The sequence below is a fragment of the Lichenostomus cassidix genome, chromosome 1, assembly GCF_008360975.1.
Source record: "Lichenostomus cassidix isolate B80296 chromosome 1, HeHo_3.0, whole genome shotgun sequence".
Classification (NCBI taxonomy): domain Eukaryota; kingdom Metazoa; phylum Chordata; class Aves; order Passeriformes; family Meliphagidae; genus Lichenostomus; species Lichenostomus cassidix.
In genome coordinates this window covers 82,313,188-82,327,203 of record NC_139479.1, presented here as the reverse complement: position 1 = coordinate 82,327,203, position 14,016 = coordinate 82,313,188, and the positions used below count along the sequence as shown (strand labels likewise).

Here is a 14,016-nt window from a genome sequence, read left to right as displayed (position 1 = left end):
GGACTGTAGTACAATGTATGTAAAGTTTATTCATAGTAAGAATCTGGGCTAAAGTCTGTCATCTGAGGAGGTTTTCTGCAATAGCTGAGCATCATCGTATTGATAAGGAAAAGCATTAGCACTGTTTTGTAATAAATAGTATTGATTAAAACAATCTAAATAATTTGGACTTCCTTCTATTTATTGTGTGCTAGAAAAGTACCATTTGCAGTAAGTTTATGTACTGGGATTTTGATACTTTCTGTATTAAAATGAACCCAAATTACTTAATCATTTTTGCATCTCTACGATGTTGAAAGAGTGTGATGTAATAATCAAACCATTTCAGAACATGGTTTGAACTTCTTGGTTCTTAGGTGCAAAAATGTCCCAATTTTTTTCCCTCTATCAGGTTAATTCTGAAAATCTGTGTAAGTACATGAAAAGCAATTAAATGTGCAGTGGTTTTTTTTTTTTAAACCAATGTACTACAGGGGCTAAAGGACCTGTAGCGGATGCTGTCACACCATTAGGACTCTCTTGACACTACAGCTGTTTTGTGCAACATGCTAGCATGGACTCTTGACAAAAGGAAGCGTATTTCCACACGATTATGAGTCTGGGGTTTGGTTGTCTTTTTTTCTAGTAGTCAACCAGACAGCTCTTTACTGTAGGTGAAACTGTAGAGGGTGATACCTACCAAGAAATACATTCTACCGTGCATCAGATATACACATCTTCATCAGCAGTTTCAGTTCTGATGGAGGTCGGCAAATACTGAGGCATAATTCTTCTAACTTAAATACATACTTCCTGACAGCTCCCAACGGCATTCAGGAAAAATGGGCTATTCTTGCTCAGAGTTACATTTTGTTCAGAAGGAAATCTAATTTCCAAAGTCTTATTTTAAAATGGGAGAGAATAACAGATATTCCCAACAACTTTGCTGGAGTGAGTAAGGCTTTTGAGCTACTGAAATGAGACGAGTAATTGAAGCCATCAGATCAGATGGCTTTGGTTTTCCTCTTAGCTTTGGTTTTGCCTATTAAACTGTCTAATTAAACATAAAGCACTGCTGTTCAAAGGGAAAATAATTTGAATTACATGTGTGTGATTAATTCCAAAATAACAAAGATCTTGAGAACTTTTATTCTTGAAGATCTGTTCAGTGCGACATGGTGGCAGAAGGTCAGTTTCACTGTGCTCTACAGTGATGGTACATCACTGCTACAAAATTGCTTTCTGGTGCATCTTTCAGGGTAAAGGGATGTGGAAGGTGACCATCTAAGAAACACCTGAATTACACCTGTGTGGATACTCTGTATATTTAGAAGATACATATGTTTACATTCAGAAGGCGTGCTAAAAGTGTTTACTGGCAAAACGTGCTGTGTGCGAAGTCTGTCGTTTTCTCTGTTTGCTCCTCTGTAATGCAGGATTAAGGAAGTCACACATGTTGAAAGGTGGCATGGGCTGAGACAGCTGGAATTGTTCAGCATGGGCACAAGAAGGCTTTGGGGAGATCTCACGGCAGCCTTCCAGTATCTGGAGGGAGCTTGTAAAGAGGAGAGAGAGGGACCTTTTATATGGGCAGATAATGACAGGACAAGGGGAAAGGGCTTTAAACTGACAGAGGGCAGGTTAAGATTGGATACTAGGAAGAAATTCTTTACCCAGAGGGTGGTGCAACACTGAAACACATTGCCCACAGAGGTTGTAGATACCTCACCCCTTCAAATGTTCAAGGCCAGATTCAATGGGGCTTTGAGTAGCTTGATCATGAATGGCATCCCTGCTATAGTGGGGTGTTGGAAGTAGATGATCTTCTTTCCAACCTAAGGTTCTGTGATAGGTACTTTCACTGTCTTTGGGTGTACTTTTCAACAGCTATCATTGGAATGCCACATGAGCTAGGGGAGCTGAAGTTGAGATTAGGAATTCCTTGCAGGAGTGAGGAGGGTTAGATGCTGAAGGGAGCCCTAGTTATATTAAAGGCTTACCTTCTCAACAGAAGAGAAGTTGTCTTGCTGCAGAACTACTGTAGAGTTGTGCTCATTGAGGATTTTTTGTTCTGTGGTGTCTGCTGTTAACAAAATGGTTTCCTTGTTCCAGTAGACAGGCCTACAGTAATGTTACTGTGCCACTGCTTGCAAGCTGCCAGGTAAGGCATTTTTTCAAACTTTGCCTGTGTCCAGGAGGTATCCAGAGCAATCTGCCAAGGTTGGTTGTGTACTATTGCCAGTACAACAGCAGCTTGTACAGGTGTCTCACAAGCCTTGTTTTAAAAACATGTCTGTTAGAACAACTTGGTTTTTATTGTATGGAGATGTAATAGCTGTAGAATATTTACAGGTTAAGTTCCCTTGGAGCAGGAAGAGAGGGCTTTAAGAGCATATTATAACCAAAACTTTACAGTATGCAAAGGCAGATGGCTTGGGCACTATTCCTGTCAGAGAGAGAGAGAGGGAACAGTATGGTAACATTCAATGTGTATGTGGAAATGAAGACACTGGAGGGTTAATATCTCTGGCATCACATACTGATCTCTCAGCTATCTATACACCATGTTATGTATCTTCTCTATGCGTTGTAAGGTGAAATCATATGATAACCTCACATGTATGGAGACTGCTTGAAATAGCTTCATGTTTTCAGTAGGATATAAAAGCAGTGTTCAAGCCATGCAATTTTCAAAGTAATTAATCTTCATCAAAGTTAAAATGTTCCACCTAATGCAGTTCGTTGTGCTTTCATCCATCCACTAGGTATGGCTATTCACACTATAAATATTATATTGGATGCTTAAGTATTTAATATAATATTTAATATAGTAATTTAATATTATACACGAATATATTAAATATTGATTTCAATATCAAACCAAAGGTTGTCATTCAAAATCAAAGCCTGCCCAGCTACCTGTCCTAATGTATTCTTGAACAGCCATGCTCATATTGAATCCTTAAAATACCTACCTGCTTTCTCACTTGTCAGAACCTGAAGCAGTGGATGCATCCTCAAGTGTTTGCAGCTATTCACTCTGGAAATACTGACAATGTTGAACAAAGAACTATTCATAATTTTATTCATGCATGCATTGAAATTAGTGTATGATCAGTGGAAAAGAATATTGGTTTCTCCCTGCTTTAATTAGGCCAGTGGGTTAAATACTCAGATTGAATGTACAGCTTATGCAAGAATTGTCATGTTAGTTGGCTGATAGATACAGACATTTTTCATCTTTTAATCAAGAATCATCTCTAGAATATGATTCACAGGCTTCTTATTAAGCATGTTTGTAAAGATAGGATCAAGGCTCTAAGCTTACGGATACTTTTCAGTGGGAATAGTGTACTAGCATATGTGTGGGAGCTAATAATTATTTTGGACTAGATTTCATGATAAAATACTTTTAAAGGGTAGTGTAGGAATTGAAATTGGAGCAAAAGTATTCGGTAGTTTTAGTATGTCTTGCATATTTGTCAGTATTAGGGAGATGAAGCAGTAGTTGATTTGTTATATTTTGAGGAAGAATTTAGTCTCAAGAGTGGGTGGCAGCTGAAAAATTAATCTCTAGGAAGGTAACTAATATATTTTAGATAGTTTTGTATTGATTAGTATTTTAAGATTTTAACAAAGATAAAATCTCCTGTTACAACAACTGCACAGGTAACAGCCATAGGTTTAAGTGTGTTTTTTCTGTTCGCTGTTGAACTTTGTGGAGCAAGAGAATGCTGCTTCAATACAGACTGCTTACATCACTTTGCCCACAATTGGAGGGTACTTAGAGTGGAGAATATGTCCATAGGTGGTTCTAATGATGCTTTCTATTAATAATTGGTATGTTGGTATATATCATGTGTCAACAGAGAATTGTATTGTCTTGGTAATGTTTGCAGCTGCTCTTCGGAGCAAGACTAGAAGACAAAGTTACACTGATAAATTGGAGTAGTGCTCTATGAATGCTTGCAGAGTTCTAAATGTGTAAGGAAGGTGTACAACTTGAGTCTAAAAGGATTATCTGAATGTGCAGGAGCGCTGCAAGAGAGTTTGGCTCATTTAATTTTCATTATAAACCAGCAGCATGAGAACGTAGGAAAGATGGACATCCTTTCATATGTCTGTAGAAGAAAGTAATTTCCACTGTCCAGCTGGACACTATATTTAACTCTCTATATAAATAAATATATACATTAATATAAATATATATATGTATATGTTTATATATATGAATCAGTGAGACTGTAGAGAATCCAGAGGAGATCAGATGAATTAAGAAGACTGAAAAGTTAGGAAGCATTGAAAGAAAACTATTTCATTAAGAAAAAAATAGTAGTTTTTCCACTGTGTTGAAGTTTTTTATGAAGTGTATGGATATTCAGTGTCCACTGAGACGGACAAGGGGAAGTTCTGTTTTTAATCTGCATTAGACCGTGAAACTTTTGGGATGTTAATCTAAGGAAACTTGGAACCTCGGATATGTACAGTAACCACTGAAGGCCAAGGCAGACATCTTGGAAGAACAGAGGATAACTGTAGTGGGACAGAGTAACAGTCACTCATTGGTGCCGGAAGTGGGAGGACTTGTCCACTTCACCTTTTCCCTTTATTCTTCTTTCTTTTGCATGTCATCATCTCCTCTTCTTGCAGTGGCTTTTGCCAGTTTTGGTCTTTTGTGAGCCATTTTTTATCTTGTAGGATAACGAAAAAGCTATGTGGTGTTGTATCACCTTGTGTGTCGTGCCCATTATCCCACCCACCAGCACCACTAAGGTCAAGGGGTTTTTGTGTGGGTTTTTGTTTTTTCTTTCCCTGTCTAGTTAGTATGGCTTAGAGAAGTACACTGGTGCTGTCATAACATAAGCAAAGGAAGTGTGTGCCTCTTCGCAGGTAGAGAATGGGACCACCCTGTTTTGTGTCATGAGCTGCCATGAGAACATATCCCACGAGTTACATATCTTATGAATTTGTGTTGGTCTAAGAAAATGAACTTACGTGATGTGTTAAACTTGCATCAAGATTTTAAGCTATGGATTATGTTCGGTTTGAAGACTAGTAATGTTTGGGTACTGCAGTAATGAGTTATTTCATAGCAGTAGCCACAGAAGCCAAGTTCATTAGCTCCAAGTCTGGTCAGTTGTGAGCTTAACAGCCTTTCCTTATGTACAGAAGGCGAGGACGAGCTATAAAACTGAACAAAAGTAATTGTCACTGATAGTGGTTCCACAACTGGATGTCTTTAAAAGGTCATTCCTTAGAGAGATCCAGGCTCCAACAATCTGTATACTGAGTCAAGAGTCTGCAGGAGCTGCCTGGACTGGAGCTTGTATGATATCCAAAGGTTTTGACCAGCATGAATTATTGTATAGGTCGGTGATCCTAAATTTGTATAAGTAATTTATTCTACTATGATCATCTGGCGATTCAGGTTATTTTCTTACATTGAGCTTAAGAGAATCAGCTTCTCTTGTCTGAAAGTGTAACATGATTCTTCACAGGATGAACAGAACAGTTTAAAATTGCCATTTTTTTCCAAAGGAGAAATGTGTCTGATTACATGAGCAGATAAGAGCAAGAATTATGGTATTGGTATGTTCATTTCCTGAACTGCTCAAGCTTGTTTATGAGCTGTCAAGGTACACTGACTGCTTCTGTAAATCTGGTGGTAACTGTTTCTGGATTAATGAGACAAATGTACTTGAAATGACAAAGTTCTATTCACAATCTGTGGCAGGAGCTGTTGAGGCAATATTTAGCAGTATTTTAATGTTAGTCTTTAAAATGGGGGGGTGGTACTTGGCAAGTTTAAAGGGAAGTGATGTTTAGATCTGTCTTGAGAAATAAATTCTGCTGGGCTAACATAGCCAGACTTGTCATTTCCACAATATTTGTAACTGGAGAAGTTTTAATAATCACTGTGAATGTTAAATCAAATGGTAATGTGGTACATTCCAGTAGGTAGGAATTAAGATATAGGAAAGAAAAAAAAAGAAGAAAAAGCTTGTGACCTGCATAATGGTTTGAGTTGTGCTTCCCTTGTTTTTAACTTCTTTTGCTGTTTCATTTACTGATGCTTCATTGAGGAGTTTTGGTAGACACTGCTAATGTTATTCATAGAATTTTTCATTGAAGCAGTTGTTCAACTGAACTTATTTTACTGTATTTTTGGAGGAAGTATCTTAATTCATTTTTACAGTTTTCAAACAGAGCTAGTAAGTTAGTCAAAGTGTTGCCATATGAGAAAAATGTAGAGTTAAGAGATACCTGAGGCAGTAATGCTGAGTTCACAGGGTTACTGATAGAGATTTAAAGTAATTTCTAAAAATTCCAATTAGAAATAGCAATTTTAAGTAGGAGAGAAAACATGATAGTCTTACTTGAATTGGAAGAAAAAGGCAAGATGTAACGTGACAAAATGAAAATATAAGTCTTTGGCTATAGAGAAAGTTATTCAACATTATAATAAATCTTCATTCTGCATTTTTTTATCCTGCTTATCTAATGTAAATTAGATTAAATCATAGCTCTTTTTAAACATGGAAAGCTCAGAATATAATGAGTCTCCTCAGATTTCTTTAACTCTTCCATAAATTGTTTCCTGAGTCAGTGTATGTAGCTGTTAAGATGCTGTTAATTGCAGAGAAAGAATTGTCAGTGGGAATTTTTATTGTTTATTTTAAAATGTGTGATCCAGCATTCCTTGTCCACTTTCTCAAGGGGACTTGGGTGAAGCCACAGGGCAGTCTGATGTAGTAAACTACTTCTAGTAAAGTAGTTTGGTACAAATTAGCTTATTCAGAAGAGGAATGAAACTAAATTTAGAACAAATAGTGTCTACAGCATATTTTGCTTTAAGTTGCAAATGCAGGTATTTTTTGTTAATTAGGAAAATACTGAAGTATTCACTCAGTTTTCAAATAAATGCTTGTTATGTGATATTCTTCCAGTAGATTAAATGTCCTTTAGTGAGTGGCTCAGAATGAAATTTAATATCACTCTGTCTCACTTGAACACTCCAATGTGTCATTTGGGCTTTTTTTGTTTTGGCACAAGTTTAAGTTTTGGTTACCAAATGTATCATTTTGATGAAGAAATCAATTTTAAAAAATTACAATTTTGCCTATGTGAATTAATGTTCAGAACTATTTTGAATATTATTTTTAGACAAATTGCTTGGTTCTATAATGAAAAGTCCATCCAGAAACTTTCTTATCCTATTTCCCATTTAAATTTAAATAAGGACATCACCTGTGGAAAAAGTGGGAAATTATTTAGGAAGTTACTATATGCATACATTATCTGCTTTTAAAATGTCAGTTAGAATGTGAAGAATCAGATCTGAATGTATCAGGGTTTGCAGTTATCAGAGCTGTTAATCTGTAGAAGTAGATTTTAATTATAGATTTTACAGAAAATCTTTGTCTTTTGTTCTTATTGTAGCATTTCTGATTTCTTGAAGTTTTTAGAAGTGTCTTTTCATGGCATAGTTAAGTCCTCCAAGTATTTAAATACTAGAGAACACTGTCTATTCTATGTTCTAGAAATGTTTTCAAAGAGCTTTGGTAGAATAAAAACAAAATTGAAACAACTTCTCAAATACACACCAATTTTAATTTTGTAACTGGATAAGATTAGAGCGATTAGAGCAAACTCTTCATAATCATTGTGTCAAGATGAATAGAAAAAATAACCTGCATAATGCAAAATACATGTTGTCATCAGCAGTCAGTTGAAAAACTCTTCTTGATACTTTATATTTAACTTTTAAAAATAAGGGACTATCTTGACTTCCCAATTTATTTAAGAAAGGAAGATTATTTGTTACAGAAATTTAAGAAAGAAAATACAACTAGAGAAGATAAGTAATATACAGAGGTAAAAAATTTGTAATATTTTATGTCACATTTCACACAAACCACTCCAGTTAAAAAGACACTTATAGTTCAGTAAATAACAAAATAAAAACTGAGTGTGAAAAACTTTGCTTTAAGATCTGCTGGCAAATGTTAGTGTAACTGGAACATGTTTTGGTGGTTTTTTGGTTTTGTTTTTTTGTTTGGTGTTTTGTTTTGTTTCGTTGGGGTATTTTTGGGTTTTTTTTTGTTTGTTTGTTTTTTCCCCACTCCTCCTCGATAACCCATATTTTTCTGCTCTTGTGGAACCTTCTTAATGTCCTCCTGGGAAGGAATGATGTGGCAGGCATGTGTGCTTTCCCAGCACCTGTAAGAGGACTATTTAAAATCAACATGGCCATATAGATCATGAGCTCTTTAAAGGGAAGCAGGGGGAGTGTTAATTTTAAGCCCACAATATTTGTTTAGAAATAGTAAAAGCTTGCTGTAACTGTATTCCTAACAAAAAATCAAAGGAAGGAATTTTTTTGTCTAGTGGCTGACTTTCTGATGCCATAAACCCAATCATTTTTTCATATCATTTACCAATTTGATGTGAACTTGCTGACTTCTGATCTCTGAAATTTTTCATCACATTCTTGAGGTTGTCAGTGTTAACAGCTGCTACACAATGTGTCCTTGTGTGGGAAATGGTCACATTGCTGGTGACTTTCTCACCTATCCTTTGGTAATGTTTTAGCTGCTAAATAGAATTTTCGATTCAGCATTTGCATTTTGATTAAGATTGCTGACCAAATGAGGGAGCAGCTCTATTCCAGTGATCAAATATTTGTGTACAACAAGAAGAAAATGAGACCCTAACATAGAGGAAAGTGGTATAATTTGAAAATCATGGTATGAATTGAAATCTAGACTGTGAGAGAAATGTGTGTAACTTGAGTATTAGCAGTGTAGATAACAGTATCATTATTAGCAGTGTAGATAACAGTATCTTTTTTATTAGTGTGGGGGGTTTTTTTTGGTTGTTGTTTGGTTTTGTTTGTTTGTTTTTGTTTCAGCTTTTGGGTTGAGACACCAACATTTTTCTCACTCATTTCCAAAAATATGAAAGTGTTTCATCTTTGAATGCTGTGTCTTGTTGAGAAGTTGGTCCCTTAGAGGAAAGCAAAATAGCCCTGCATCAATAATTTTTAAATCTTTTGCTCAAATCTAAAAATCGTTTCGTATGGCCTTAGGTGAAAGGGGAATTGATGATAAGGAGATGCACACTCTTGAGTAGAATTATCTGAAGGATAGGCACTCTCCTGGATTCCACCATTGTCATTAGCCACAAGTGTTCCCTCGTAAGTGGAGTGTCAGTCACTAGCATGTTATCTCTTCAGTTTGAAAGGTACTAAATTAACTGTGTTCTCTTGAACTCCTCTTTGTGGATGTAAGTTACATGAATAATAATTCATTCAATGAATGTTTTATATTTTCTTTTGTATTAAAAAAAACCAAAACCACCAAGTTTGCTGTGCTGACTTCAGTTGTAAATTTACCAGTCAAGTCAACTTTATCTGATGCATATTGGCTTATACTTTGGATCCACCAATATGCATTTAAATATTCTTTTATTATTGTTGTATTTCTTTTAACTGAAGAATGTGATGTGTTTAGTTTTTGGCAGTATCTGCTTGCTTGTGTTGGATGATCAATATTTAAGTTGCTTACTGAAAGAATTACTGTCTCTCACATTATATGTATTTTAAAAAATAGCACAACTATCAATAACTTGTACGATATAGCCAATTACTTGCTTACTCTAGGTAGCATCTGTGGTATAATAGATGAATAAGCAATAGCTAACAATATGGGTATCTGTCACAGTAGCTTGACATATTTTGGAGTAGCTGGGGTGTGGGGTACACTTTCTGGTCTGGAACATCTCATTCTTGCAAATATTTTCAGGTTGATAGTTATGAATAGAAGCATTGTTCAAAATGAGAGATGCAGGTAAACCATTGAAAATAATCAGGTATTGCATGTACATGAAGTATGTAATTCTGGCTAATGTTCAGTCTACTTGTCAAGTTACCACAAATGACATGGTCTGAAACTGTATCTGAAACTAAAACTGTTAACGAAAGCTGTTTTCAACCTAGTTCCTTATACTCTTACTGTGAATTAATATGAGTAAGATTCTGGGAAATCATGTCCTCGTTCGGCATACCCTGTGATTCTTTTTTGTGGGGAAGGAAATCAGTCTTTCATAGCTTTGTCTTAGCAGCCTGCCTAGTGCAGAATGAGGATCTGCACAAGGAGTTAGGTCACAGGCACATGCTGAAAGCACACGCGTTCTCTGGGGTAATTTGGGGCTGATGCCTTTGGTGCTCTATTATCCAGCCTGACTGCCTCGTGTTTGCCATGGGTCAGGACTCATGATCACTTACCATGGGTTGGCTAATCCACATCTACATGCCTGGTGTGGAATAGACATTGTACTTTATCATCATAGCCTTGTAGTAACTGCCTTGTGTACATGATTGCTGCTTCTTTCTTGGCTATGAATCTTCAGTCTTGCTCTGCTTTTACTCTACTTTGCACCTTTATGCTTCTTTTACCTGGTAATTATGAATTGTGTGAAGCAATGAATCACATGGTTCTTTCCTGTAATGAAGGCTGAACAGCTGAAAGGCTATACAAGTTTTGGTTGAGAGTGTGAATATATTATTTTTCTAAGACTGAGTATTCTGCAGTATTTTACTGTATGTTTTGCAATAGTTGACTTGAACAGGGTTAGGCGATATGCCTGCTTTTGTACAGGTGCAGTTGCAAATCTTCAAGTGTTGCTGAAATGTCTGTTGGCAAGACCTTTGTTATGATTCCTTGCAAAACCTTTGCTTTGGTGGAAAAAGACCCAAACAGAACTGAATTATGTGAAAGACACTTAGTAGTAGTGTCTTTAACTGTTATAAGCTTTAACTGTTATAACAGAAATAAAATATAAACAGTGTTTAAAAACAAGCTGTAACTGTTTTCTTGGAAAATCTAGTTTTGACTCTGAAATTTCTGCTGAAATTTGATATAAGATTTAGTGTAGGTAGGTAGATGATGTTCTCAAAACATGTTTTATCAATTACTTAAATGAGTCTAAGGTTTTCAGTCATCAGGAATACCTGTTGAACTACTCTTTCTGACTTCCACTTACTTTAAGTCACTTCTCTGTTTTTCCTTGCCTCTGTTGTTTATTTCCATAGATGTCACATAGATTTGCTTTAGATTGGAAGGTTCCTCAAGGCTTTTGTAATGAACCCCAGTTTTTAAACCATGCTCAATGTTAACAGATGTAGCTGTTTATGGGCTCTGGTGTCTGGCCATTTCCCTTTTGCTTCTCATCCTTTTTCTATGAACCTCCAAGAAATACTTGACTGTGAAGGTAGCATTTATATTCCCCCATCCCTGCCTCCAGCCTTCTGTTTTGCTGGTGGAATAAAGCCATCTTCTTCAACCACTTCTTGTGCATCATGTGCTCTAAACCCTGGGTTACCTGATGGCCTTCCCCTTGGCTGTCCCCAGCTACATCCATGGATATGGCTGTGCATTCATTGCTGTCTGAGCTTCCCTCATGTAAATCTCCCAGCCAGCTGAAAGCTCAAGATTCTTTTTGCTAATTGCTGCCTTCTTTGAAACAAAAAATGACATTTGTTATCTAATACCTGTATGCTGTGTGTCTCATGCTGTGGAATTTTTAGCAGATTTTAGAATTGCAGAATTCTACAATTTTAGGTGGTTTATATCAGGAGAGTTTATTTTTCTGCTGGGAGGTGTTCTTGGCCTTAATGCAGAAGGTCGAGTGACTTTTCTTACTGTAGTATTGATGGGGGTAAGTATTCAATCCTCCTCCTTGATTCCCATGACAAAATGATCGATGAAATAGGCATCACTCTTTCACCAGGGGTTATCCTTGTTTGTTTTCTTGATTTGTTTGTTTGTTTGTTTCTGTTTTTGCTCTAAGATGAAAGCTGTTCCCCCTAGTGCTGTACTCTTTGGTTATACACCTGCCTGTGGTGTTGCTCATAGCATTTCCAGTAAGTAGCAGTCTAGAGATATGTTGCTTTGGGGCCCTTAGGTTTCCAAACACATAGCTAGTATTTTCATAGGTGGGTGTGAGACGAGTTGTGTTAAGCGTAGGATGTGAAAATAACTATATATTTGTTCCTCTCCTTTAATGAAGGGTGTTTGTGGGAATAGGATAAATAAGTAAGAATACTGTATATGCAGTGTGGGATGTAGTGCAGCAGTGTGGGATGAAGGATACCATCTTCTGCTGTCTGTACTATGCTGCTTATGCTATAGTTAGCACAAAAATTGCTGATCTAATTTGGGTGTAACTGTGCAAATATTTCTTCACCTATTTAGCCTTGTTCATGCAAATACTTCCAAAGAAGATTTCAGAGAGATGGAACTTTTCTGAGATGTATACAATGTAGGTACTTTGAGGTATTAAGAGATACAAGATTATTGCTCATCTGTTCAATCAACATTTTGGAGGGAGAGATATTTCATGTTTTACTAAGTTTAGTTTGTAGTAACTGTAGTATTGTAGTGACTCCCTTGTTTGCATTTGCAAATTTACTTCCACTGAAGGCTGAGGTTGCCTCTGTATTTCTCTTCTTGCCTGTGTTCTCTCCCAGTTGGTTACTGGTTCCTCGTAATATGCCTGCACTCTCTCCCTCTGCCCCCACCAGGTTCATTCATATGCTTTTCACATAAGCACTCATCAGTTCTGTGAGGGATGATTTTCTGCTGGCTTACAGAGCCTGTTTTCTTTTACACACTTGCAACAGATAACGATTTCAAAGTTCAGTGGCATTTCACAAAACATTTCTCGCGGCACAAAGTATAATCTACACTGGATATTTATTTGGGGTGGGTTTTTTTTAATGCTTTTAGATAGTGGATCTTCAAGTGCAACCTCTTTGTATCTATTTTTTTTTTTTTTAACTGCTGATCTGTTGGCAAATGGTGCATTTAAGAATAGAAGTTCTCACTTTCTAATATGCGCTTGCACCTCTTATGCCAAAATGTATAATTTGACATCCAGTGATGTGTGTACCTTTTTATTTAATGTGTGTTCCTGCCAGATAGCCTTGCACAAAACTGCTTGTGTTATTACTTAGGAGGGAAGACCTGAAGGTGAAGAAGCTGCAGGGCTTGGTTTTAATGATCCAGTTCAGAGCACGTCTCTTGCTGAGTAATATCCTGGCATTGTCTTAACAGCCCCAAATCACCATCCAATAATAGATAACCATGACTTAAAAATGAGGTCATGAATGCCTGTAGTCATCACAATTTTACTTGTAGATAAAGGAATGTTTATCTCTCCATCTCATTACATTTATGAATGTGGAAATCATTTCCTGCTTGCTTCCTTTAATACTTAAACATGTAAATAGCAGCTCTCTCAGTTGTGACCATACTAGTTCTGAGTATGTGGTAGCTGTGCTTACCTGCTGCCCTGGCTGAAGGACGGTCCTGTCTTTCAGGAGTCCTTCAAGGTGAATGATTGTTCATAGGAAGATATAAAACTGTCTTCAAAGGTGAAACATTTGCCTTCAGATTAAATGGGTGTTTCCAGTATGCCTTGCTAGTCCTTAGACAGGTAGGCATGGGGTATACTGAAGCCTTGATTTTTATTGAGCTGTGGCCTTTGGCAGGGCTGTCAGTTTCAGTGAAAATTACTGGTTTATTTTTGGAGTGGTAATAGTAGAAAAATTTCATCAGTACTATGTTGCATTAAGTTAAGCTTCATATTAAATAATAGCAAGCTGTATTGCATTAAATTAAGCTTCCTATTAAATAATAGCAAGCTGTAGTATCATATAGTTGTTCTTGTATTGGTCAACATAGTGTCATGATCTTAAGTCATCCCTTCCTTCATCAGCCTTTGGAAATAAGTTACTGGATGGTGATATATTGTTTTATTGGTTGTATTGGAAGTACAGCTCCCCATGTTTATACAGGTGTGACAGTAGTCCAGGCTGAATAGAAATTGGAAAGCTTTAACTAGCCAACCTCAGGTCTTGTGCTCCTAACCATCTTTTTGGTTAATAATGCACTTTGTTTTAACTAAATTAATCTGTCAGCTTCTGGCGTTGTTGCTTGAGGCTCCTTTTTTGACTCAACATTTCCTCTGCCCTTT

At 36.6% G+C, this 14,016-nt stretch overlaps 1 protein-coding gene across 6 annotated transcripts in view; it reads left to right on the top strand.

Annotated features, from left to right (window-relative positions):
- PICALM (phosphatidylinositol binding clathrin assembly protein) overlaps positions 1-14,016 on the top strand; it is a 66,915-nt gene that overhangs the window by 11,650 nt on the left and 41,249 nt on the right. The gene's annotated exons all lie outside the window — the stretch shown is intronic.